Source organism: Protopterus annectens, chromosome 3.part1 (assembly GCF_019279795.1).
Source record: "Protopterus annectens isolate FY-2018-M chromosome 3.part1, PAN1.0, whole genome shotgun sequence".
Lineage (NCBI taxonomy): Eukaryota > Metazoa > Chordata > Ceratodontiformes > Protopteridae > Protopterus > Protopterus annectens.
The window spans coordinates 630,411,175-630,421,821 of NC_056732.1; positions in this window are offsets into that span (position 1 = coordinate 630,411,175).

Here is a 10,647-nt window from a genome sequence, read left to right on the forward strand (position 1 = left end):
CAGGGCCCATCTCCAGGCCCCATGCCTAAAAGGCAGATGCTTAAAATGGCTGAGGATTTAATTACTCTTATCAGGGGTTCCCAACCCCCTCCAGACAAGAGACCCAGAGTGGAGGAAGATTCTCCCTCTTCTGATCAAGGCTCCATTTTTTCAGAACATTCTGATGTAGAGGAACACTCTTACTCCCCTTTTGAAGATTCTGATGCAGAGCAGTCCATTCCTTCTGTATCTCCTCCAGAGGATTTTTCTTTTGGGGAAACCTTGCACACCTTGAAGGAACACTTCCATTGGGAAGGCCAAGACTTTTCTGATTCCAAGAAAAGACTTGGGGAATTTCTTTTGTTACCCCAACACAGACCTGTGGCGATACCTCCTGTCTTGGACATACTTGATGATGTTTATTCGGAGGCTTGCCTTAATCCGGATTCCCTGCCTCCTGCCCCAGTCAAGCCTGATAGGTACTACAGAGTTCCTAACTCCCACCAATTTCTTTACAAAAGCCATAATGCTGACCCTGAAACCATTTCTCAAGGCCCCAAGGGAATGAAGGCCTCTACTGCTAAGAATCCACTACCTTCCGAAAGAGAGTCAAGATCCTTAGAAAAGTGGGGGAAAAAGGTATATACCTCGGCCACCCTAGCTATGAGGGCCTTAAATTGTCAGTTTCATATGCTTAAATATCAGCAGTTTCTGTTATCACAATTAAGGACTAAAATGTCTCATCCTGAACAACCAGATTTGAAGGAGTTGCAGGATATGATGCACAGTGCAGAACAAGTAGGTAAACACACCTTACAATGTGGCTATGATGCCCTAGAGGCCTCAAGTAGAGCTGCTGTTACAGGATCAGTCATTCGTAGACATGCCTGGCTTAGGGAACAAATTTTGCCTGATCATGTGAAAGCTAAACTACTAGATGTTCCTTTACAAAAGTATGTGCTATTTGGTACTAATGCTGAGGAGATACTACGGAAAATGGAAGAAAAAGCCAAATCTATGCAAACTGTCAAAGCTTTTCTACAGGTTCAACCACCACATTTTAGCAGAAATTGGCCTTCTAAAAACTGGTACTTTCCAGCCACGGACAAGCCCCAAAGAGGTAGATACAGGTGCACAAGGGGCAGAGGACAATCGCAAGGATCATATAGAGGCAGGCAATGGCAAACTCCAGCACCAAGAGGTGGCGAAGACAGTGCACAACAATACAGGAAACAAACCCAATGACTTCCTCCTTTCCATGCCAAGCAAGTCTCAGCTGGCAGCACCCTTGGGAGGAAAGCTGGCAATATTTACAAGAAATTGGCATATTGTCACAACAGACAAATGGATCCTGGACGTTATAAACAGAGGCTACAGATTTCATTTTCACACTCTTCCAAAAATGAGAGACATGCCAAACCTGCCACACAATCAAAGGGCAGAGGCACAGCTACAAATTTCAAAGCTCATAGACATGAAAGCTATTCAAGAGGTACCTACTCACGAACAAGGTCAAGGTTTTTATTCCAGGCTATTTCTGGTACCAAGGAAAGGAACCGACTGGAGACCCATTTTAGACTTATCCATCCTAAACATATTCTTACTCGTACCAAAATTCAAGATGCTCACATTACAGCAGCTTCTTCCCATGCTGGGCAAGGAGTTTTGGCTGGTAACATTGGACCTCAAGGAGGCATACCTGCATGTCCCAATCAGACAAAGTTGCAGAAGATACCTCAGATTTCTTGCAGGTTCAATTCAATATCAATTCTCTGCATTGCCCTTTGGCTTATCTACTGCGCCCAGAGTATTCATGAAATGCCTGGCATCAGTAATTGCCTACTGCAGACTTCAAGGGATACAAATTTACCCTTATTTGGACGACTGCCTGATCCAAGCGGACAGCAAGCACATACTTCTGGAACATCTGGCGTATGTAACACGGTTACTGAATTCCCTGGGATACACAGTCAACAAAGAGAAATCCAGGCTAACACCATCTCAGAAAATAACTTTCCTGGGTGCCAACTTGGACACAAACACCCAGATGGCCTATCTTACGCCAGAAAAACAGGGGCAACTAACTCAGTACTTCAAAATACTAGCAAATTGTACCAGGCTTACTGCAAGGAAAATCCTGCAGGCTCTGGGCTTCATGGCATCTTGCATTCTTTTAATCCCATGTGCAAAGTTGCATATGAGGAAACTTCAGTGGTACCTAAACCTATGGTCTCAACACAGCCACAGTTTGGAAACAATAATACCAATAATTCCATGTTTGCAAAAGGAATTTCTATGGTGGGCCCAAGCATGTCAAACAAACACAGGTCTCCCATTCTGCAAGCCTCAAGCAAATCAAGTCATCACAACAGACGCCTCAGATTACGCCTGGGGGGCGCACATGACAGGTGCATTCAGGGCAAATGGTCCCAAAAGGAAAAGCACCTTCACATCAATCAGAAAAAAATGCTAGCAGTGATAAATGCAATTACAGCTTTCAAGGACCTCCTGCACCCAGGACAATTATTGATGAGAACAGACAACACCACAGTAATGTGGTACATAAACAAACAAGGAGGAACACATTCATACCCCCTGTGCAGACTAGCCATGACACTTTGGAACTTGGCTCTGGAATGGCAAATCGAACTTCAGGCACAGTACTTGCCAGGTTTGGAAAACACGCTGGCAGACAATCTAAGCAGAAATATGACAGATCCACACGAATGGAAGTTGCATCCTCAAGTGTTTACAAAGATAATCCAAGCGTGGCGGAGGCCAGACATAGATCTCTTCGCCTCCCACAGGAATCATCAATTGGAAAAGTTCTGTTCAAGGACCTTTCATCCAAAGGCCTGGAGAGTGGACGCCCTTTCATTCAGTTGGAAAGCATGGACAGTTTACGCTTTCCCACCTCTGCCTCTTCTGCCCAAGGTACTCTTGAAAGCAAGAGCAGACAGACCGAAGATGATACGGATTGCTCCAGACTGGCCAAGACAACACTGGTACCCACTCCTGAGGAGCCTAACACATACTCCTCCCTGGTCCCTACCTCTAATGCCTCTTCTGCTGACTCAGCACAGATACAAAACTCTTCACAGTCAGCTGAAAACACTCAATCTCGCTGCATGGAAGATTCCTTAACACCACAACAGACCCTACTCCCCAAAGAGGTGCAGGATGTCATTTTGGAGCCCAGAAGGCCATCTACTAGAAAGGCTTACTCCGCAAAATGGAAACTGTTTTGCTCTTGGAATGAGAAAAAAGGCCAGGACCCTAGAAAACTGATTTTGCCTCAGGTATTACAGTATCTAGCTGAGCTGCTGAACAGTGGTCTTTCATTTTCCTCCATAAAAATCCATGCCTCAGCCATTTCTGAAGAATTCAACACTGATCCACCCTTATTCTCTCACCCACTCTTAAGACAGTTCCTCAGAGGGGCTAAGAATATAAGACCACCAAAGAAACGACCAATACCAGTTTGGGATCTTAATTACATTCTAGAAAAATTAACATTGCCTCCCTTTGAACCAGCTGCCTCAACAGATTTGCAATATTTGTCCTGGGAAACAGCCTTCCTTCTGGCCATTACCTCAGCTCGTAGGGTTTCGGAATTACAAGCCCTCATGGCTGTGCAGCCCTTTCTCATCTTCCATCAGGACAGGGTTTCCCTTCGAACCAACCCGTCATTTATGCCTAAAGTGGTATCCAGGGTAGCTTTAAATCAAGCCATACACTTACCTACCTTTTACCCCAATCCTCAAAACAAAGGGGAAAGGCTGCTAAACTCCTTAGACATCCATAGACAGCTACGTTATTATTTGGACAGAACAAAGCCTTTCAGGAAATCAGACCAACTTTGTGTCCTATGCTGTAGGAGCTCAAGGGAAGCCAGTTACCAAACAGACAATTTCAAAATGGATAGGCCACTGCATACGGTTTTGTTACTCCTATCATGGAAAATCTGTCCCTACAGGCATCAGATCCCACTCCACCAGGGCCACAGCTACCTCTACAGCCTTCCTCAGAGGAGTTCCTACCAAAGATATTTTGGAGGCAGCCACTTGGAGTTCTGTGCATACCTTCACAAAACACTACCACCTGCCTTTATATTCCAAAACTAGAGCAGGCTTTGCCACTGCTGTGTTGCAGGGCATTCTGGCTCATCCCAGTTCCACCTAGTGCCAACCACCCTGTACGTAGCTTTGAGATTCTACCCATCTGTGATTACTGCAGCTGTATGCACGATGAACATAGTACAGTTTTGTACCTACCATAAATGTAGATGTTAGAGTGCTAATACAGCTGCAGTACAGTTTTCCCTCCCTCCTTCCCCTCTTGGTAAAGGCCTAGGGCCTAACCCCTCTTCATGCAACCTGATTGGGTTATCCTTCTATGGTATATTTGCTTGCAACTACTGATTTTTGATTATATTGCATTTCATGTATATAAATATAATTTATGTATTGCCTTCCTTCTGGGGGCACCTGACATTTGGGGCAAGAAAGACTGAAGAAAATGGCGTCGGCTGTGTCTTATATACCCCTGCCTCACTGACGTCAGGAAAGAAAGCGACAACAACTGATGCCGGACCTAGACTTTGGAATTCGGCCGACCGAGGACCCGCCTGACGGCAGAGAACCCATCTGTGATTACTGCAGCTGTATTAGCACTCTAACATCTACATTTATTGTAGGTACAAAACTGTACTTTGTAAGTCTTTCTTTAGAGTGACAGTAGATGTTTGAATTTCACACTGCCTCAGTGGCAGCAGCCACCTATCATCCCATTTTATGTATAGTTCAAGGTTTCCAAACTTGTTGTGGTGTTGCTTGGGCTTTGGTTATTTGTGTTGGCATTTTATGGATGCAGATTGGTTGGTTGCGGGCAATTTTTTGCTTTGGGTCCTCCTTGGTTCATCCTGATTAGCACTAAAAGTCTGAATAACTGACTAGGACAGGGTTAGGCTTCCCCAGTAGAAGGGGCTTAGCCAGTCCCATATCACAGAGTCAGAGGAGGGGACTCTTAGCTCTGGAAAGCTACCAGTGTAGGAGTTTGTGGGCACAGAACACATGTCATCGAACATCTGCTGTTACAAGTTAGTAAGACTTGCACAACTATGCTTTTCTGTTAATCACGTGAAGTATTGAGTTTTGAGGGTCACACAAATCCTTGGAATTTAAACAAACACACCTTTTGTTAAATTTTGCAAAAAAAAGTTTTTCCATATACTAAGGATGTAGCAATCATGCTTTTGGGAAAATAAAGGCATCACCATAGCAGTAAATTATTTATTTATTGATGTTTGATTACTGGGAAAGTCCGACTGGGTAGAAGCCCATTTTCAGCAGAGACCTGGGAAGAAAAGCTCCAAATTATTGCAAAACATTTTAAGAACAATAATTTTACAGTTTTCAGAAATAAAACAAAAACATGATTAGTTTAAATAATTTTAACAAATTAGACACAATATAAAAACATTTGATGTGAAGTTGTTCTATCTCGCCATTCATTCTTACAGATGGGTTCAGAGCCGATCCTCGGCTCCGAGTCAGCCTACTGCAAAGCTCGAGGTCTTCAGACAGCTCGAGGCCAAGTCCTTGTCCCATGATGCACCTAGAGTTACATCAGATCTAGTTTGCCGCTGCAACAGATTGGAGGTTTCCTAGCACAGCTCTGGCCAGTATAGCTTTTTTCTATAAAATTTCAAAAAAATTTGTCTTACATTTTCATAGTTAGTGATAGTTATGTTTAGTTATAACCTTAGATATATTAATAGCTTGATAGTTGATGGTTCTTATTCTCCCTTTGGCCTTTGTTTTTTATAGGCCTTTAGTATTCCCTTCCCCCTTTGGTGTGCCTTTTATAAAATATTAGCATAGTGGTATATAGCTTTCTAGAGTTTGATAAGCTTATATAAGAGTGGGACAGTGTGTATGTATATATTTGGATAGTTTTATTTATATATATATATATATATATATATATATATATTTTTTGTACTTTGAGATTGCAAAAGTTTCTGTGTGTGCATTCTTCTCTGATACTACAGCTTGTTGGTGTATAGTTTGATATTTTCTGGTACTGTAGCATTTAACATGGCTGACCCAAGAAAAGGGCAAACATCCCAAGTGTGGACAAAAGATGTCTGTTACAGTCACGTAAATTGTGTTTACTCTCTTGGAACCTTACTCTTGCAAGAGAGCTGCTCCATTTGCCATTTCTTTTCTAGTAGAGTTTTACATGAGAGTAAAAGAAAACTCATTGATAGAGGACTTTTGAAATCTTATTTTCCGGAAGCTTTGAGTGACTAGGATAAATCTAGCCAGCCCCCCAAGTCTTCTAAGGCTTTTTCCACTGATGTGACAAAATAAAAAAGAAAAACGATGTCTGCTCCACAGTCTTCAGAGCCGAGCATCCTGTCTTTTTGGAGCCAGTCCCCAGTCCTGGAACCGGTCTCCGAAGTATTAGTCTCTCATACTCCAGTCGGTACCACCCTCCATTCATTCATCTCTGTCCTTGATAAGCTTATTAGATTTGGATGTGGATCATGTGGTGCAGTTGTTACAGGCACCAGCTTTTGCTAAATTTTTATCGGCTCCAACCCAAGTGGTTTTGGAACTGAATACTGTTATGCCATCAACTTCTTTTCCTCCTCTGAGCCATACTGGTCCTTCGGAGCCTGAGGAGTTGAACTTGATGATTATTGAGCCTTCAGAGCAAACGCATGCTCCAGTGTCATTGGTTCAGTTTATTTTGACTTCCTTGGCACCTATCGAGCAGTCTAGGAGCCAACACTCTCCGGTTGGGTCCGGGGAGGATAGTTGGACTGACCTGTCTGTTCCTACTTTGCCTCTTGGGCCCTTGGCTCAGATGAGTTCGGCTCCTACCTCTGGTTCAGAGCCCATTGTTCTGGTGCCGAGGGGATCGGTTGTTTCTTCAGATCCAGTGGTCCCTCCTCATTGGAGCAGAGGTGCCTTTGAAGCCATGAAGAGAGTGATGTCCCCAAGACATCTACGACTTCAGGTCCAACTACCTCCTCCCCAGAAGCACCTGTGTCCACTTCTGCCTCACGCATCCCTTTGAAGTGTAGAGACCCTGTGCCCCAGGAAGCCCCACTGGGTGGCCCCTGCTCTTCCGGGACCTCACCAGAAGTTCCCACTGATGAGATTCCCAGGAAGAGAATTTGCAAGAGGAAGCACCTAGACTCCCCACAGGAGTCTCTCACGTCTGATACCGACTTAGATGAATCAGAAGGGTCCCCACAGTCCCCCTCTGAAGATCTCATTTGCAGAGATATTAGAAATCCTTAAACAGAGGAGTGGCTGGACGTCTACCAACCCTACTGAAGACGAGTCTGTTCTCCTGAAGGCTTTAGAGTCTCAACCCTCCACCTCTTGGGTTCTCCGCCCTTCGATGAGCTCATGGAGCTGGTCTCACGAAGGGCGTGGGAGTCTCCAGACCCCATGGAGCCTGTCCCTAGGAGGCCCAATAAATGTATTTCTGCCCCTCAGGATAAGTCCTTTCTCACTAAGGGGGTGCCAGTTGATGCCATGGGTGGTGGCAGCCACCAAAAAGGAAATGTCAAACTTTTTCCTCTATCCATCCTCCTAACAGAGACTGTAGGGTCACTATCTCACACATTTTACGAGACTGCAAAGAGACCTCCAATAAGAGCCTGGAGATTCTCTTCAGGGTACGGTAGCTGCAGGAGCTTCAGACAGTCACCTCCCAGCTTGCTACCCTCAATTCCATAGTGAACTTGTCCATGCGTCTTGTTTCATATGCAGCTGATGGAACGAGTAGGGCAGCGGGTACAGGAGTTGCTGTCAGGAGGTACTCCTGGATGCACTTGTGTTCCTTCGCGGAGCCCTGTAAGTCATCCTTTAACACCCCTTTTGATGGCTCGTCCCTTTTTGGGCCCAAAGTTAAGGAAACGACCAGGTGTGAGCAGGAAGGAAAGATTCTGTCTGCCGTCAGTCTGTTTTTTCACCCCTACTAGACCCTACCCCAAGGGTCAAAAGGGAGGAAAGATGTGGTTCCAAAAACCCTAAGGAGCCTTTCTGAACACACATGGTGAACCCCCCCCTCCAGGGGCAGAGGAGGGGGCAATAATGGAAGACGCCACCCACGCGGCAGAGGGGGCCTGCAAAACCAGGGCGACAGAGACCAGTTCTTTGGGAGGCCCTGCCAGCGTTCCTGAAAGGAGGCCCGATGGTCCTGCTCTGGAGGCAGTCAGGGGTCGCTTATCTTTGTATCCAGACGCCTGGCTCAAAATAACAAATGACAACTGGGTACAAAGTATAGTTTTCAGAGTATATTTCATTCCCTTCGCCACTCCCCCTCCATTGATGACAAAAATCCCGGATGTTCCACCCAGTTACAGGGAACAAGCAACAGTAGAGGTCCAAACGTTGCTTAGAAAGAGTCCTCCAACCTGTCCCAGCAGACCAGATAAGATCCAGAACTTACTCTAGATTCTTTTTAGTTCCAAAAAAGACAGGGGACTGGAGACCTATTTTGGACCTCGGCAGACTAAAACAGATCCGTCAAGAAAGAGAAGTTCCGGATGGTCATGCTTCAGTCTATACTTCCCTTCTTAGAGAAAGACAATTGGATGTGCTCAATAGATCTACAGGATGCTTACTACCATATAAAAATGGCCAGAGTATCCAGAGATCATCTGCGCTTCCGGCTGGGAGCCAATCATTACCAGTTTCAAGCCCTGCCCTTTGGTCTCACTACAGCCCCCAGAGTGTTCACCAAATGTATGGCAGTGGTCATGGCTCTCCTGAGGTGTTTAGGATTCCAGGTGTTTCTGTACTTAGACGATTGGCTCTTCATCGCCACCACCAGGCATCAGCTAATACAAGCCAGGGACACCACTCTTACTCTTTGCAGTCATCAAGGGCATTACCATAAATTCAGAAAAATCTGCCTTGTCACCATCGCAACATATCGTTTTTATCAGAGCAGAATTGGACACCACCACCACCACTTTAAAACTTTCAGCAGATAGTTTTACTACTTCGTCAGCAAGTCTAGAACATCATATTCAGCGACAAGGCTCCAGCGTCAGATTTGCTAAAGTTGTTAGGCATGATGGCAGCTGCAATAATAGCGATACCATTGGGGCACATGCACATGCAGATTCTACAATGGCTGCCATTCACTCAGTGGTCTTATCAACAGCTCCCAATGTCTCATCTCATAGTTGTGACAAACACATGCAAAAAGGATCTTCAGTGGTGGTTGACCTCTCAAGTAACGATAGGTCATCCTTTTATCCTACCCTCACCAGTGGCCACAGTGACCATGGATGCTTCCCGGATAGAGGGGGGGGGGGCATTTTCTGGGAAGAATAGCCCAAGGCACATGGATCGAACTAGAGACAAATCTGCATATCAATGTCTTGGAGATGAGAACGGTACTTTTGGCATTGCAGTACTTTCTGGACTCTCTCCCTCTGGGGACAATTATGATTCAGACTGACAACATGTCCGTGGTCTGGTACGTGAACAAACAAGGAGGAACCATGTCCTATCCCCTTTGTCGCGAGGCCCTAAGAGTACGGCAGTGGGGGTACATCCACCCAGCGCTTTCTGATAGCAACTCGCATCCTGGGGAAATCCAATGTGATTGCAGACAAACTGAGCAGGGCAATTTTGTTACCTCATGAGTGGTCTCTCACAAAAGAGATGGCGGAGAGAATATTCCGCAGGTGTGGCCAGCCTTGCTGCGACCCTTTTGCTTCCCACATGAACACAAAATGCAGAAGCTACTTTGCCCTGATTCCCCCTCCGGGAGATTCCCCAAAGGATACACTCGTACACAATTGGCCTCCGGGTCTCCTCTATGCATTCCCACCAATTCCCTTGATATCCAAAGTATTACAGAAAGCAAAAGCCCTGGGAAGGTCCATCATTCTAATGGCCCCTCATTGGCCTCATCAGATTTGGTTCCCCTTCCGTTGACTTCATCTGTTGGAAGAGCCTTGGATTCTGGACCCAGTTCCAGACCTTCTGACGCATTCATCGGGGGCTCTTCAGCCCCCTCTTCAGTCCCTAAAATTGACAGCTTGGCTGCTCCAATTCCCAACATAGCCAGGTTCCATAACCTTTCAAACGAAATGCAGCATATTTTAATATCTTCTCATAAATCCTGTACTAGGACATTATACCTTGGCAAGTGGAGGAGATTTTCTGTATGGGCTTCTCGGAATAACATTGATCCCTACCAAGCCCCCATTACCTCTATATTCAAATTTTTGACTATGCCTTTCAGTAAAGGAGCTGCGGCAGCTACAGTTCGGGTACAACTTGCCGCAGTCTCTAATTTTCACCTTGGTTTTGAAGGCTTGAACATAGTGTCACACAAGCTATCCAAAGCCTTTCTCAAAGGGACCTTCCACCTCAGACCACCTGTGAATTCCCCTTGTACCCCATTAAACCTAAATTTTATGCTTTCATGCATTATTCTCACACCTTTCGAGCCAGCTTTCCTCATGTGATTTGAAGTTTTTGTCTTGGAAGACTATCCTTTTAGTAGCCATCATGCCGGCCCATAGAGTTTCAGAGCTACAGGCCTTGTCCATAAAGCCTCCATATTTGATTTTTCATGCTGACACTGTCCCTGCGAACAAATCCTTCATTTTTACCTAAGGTTTGT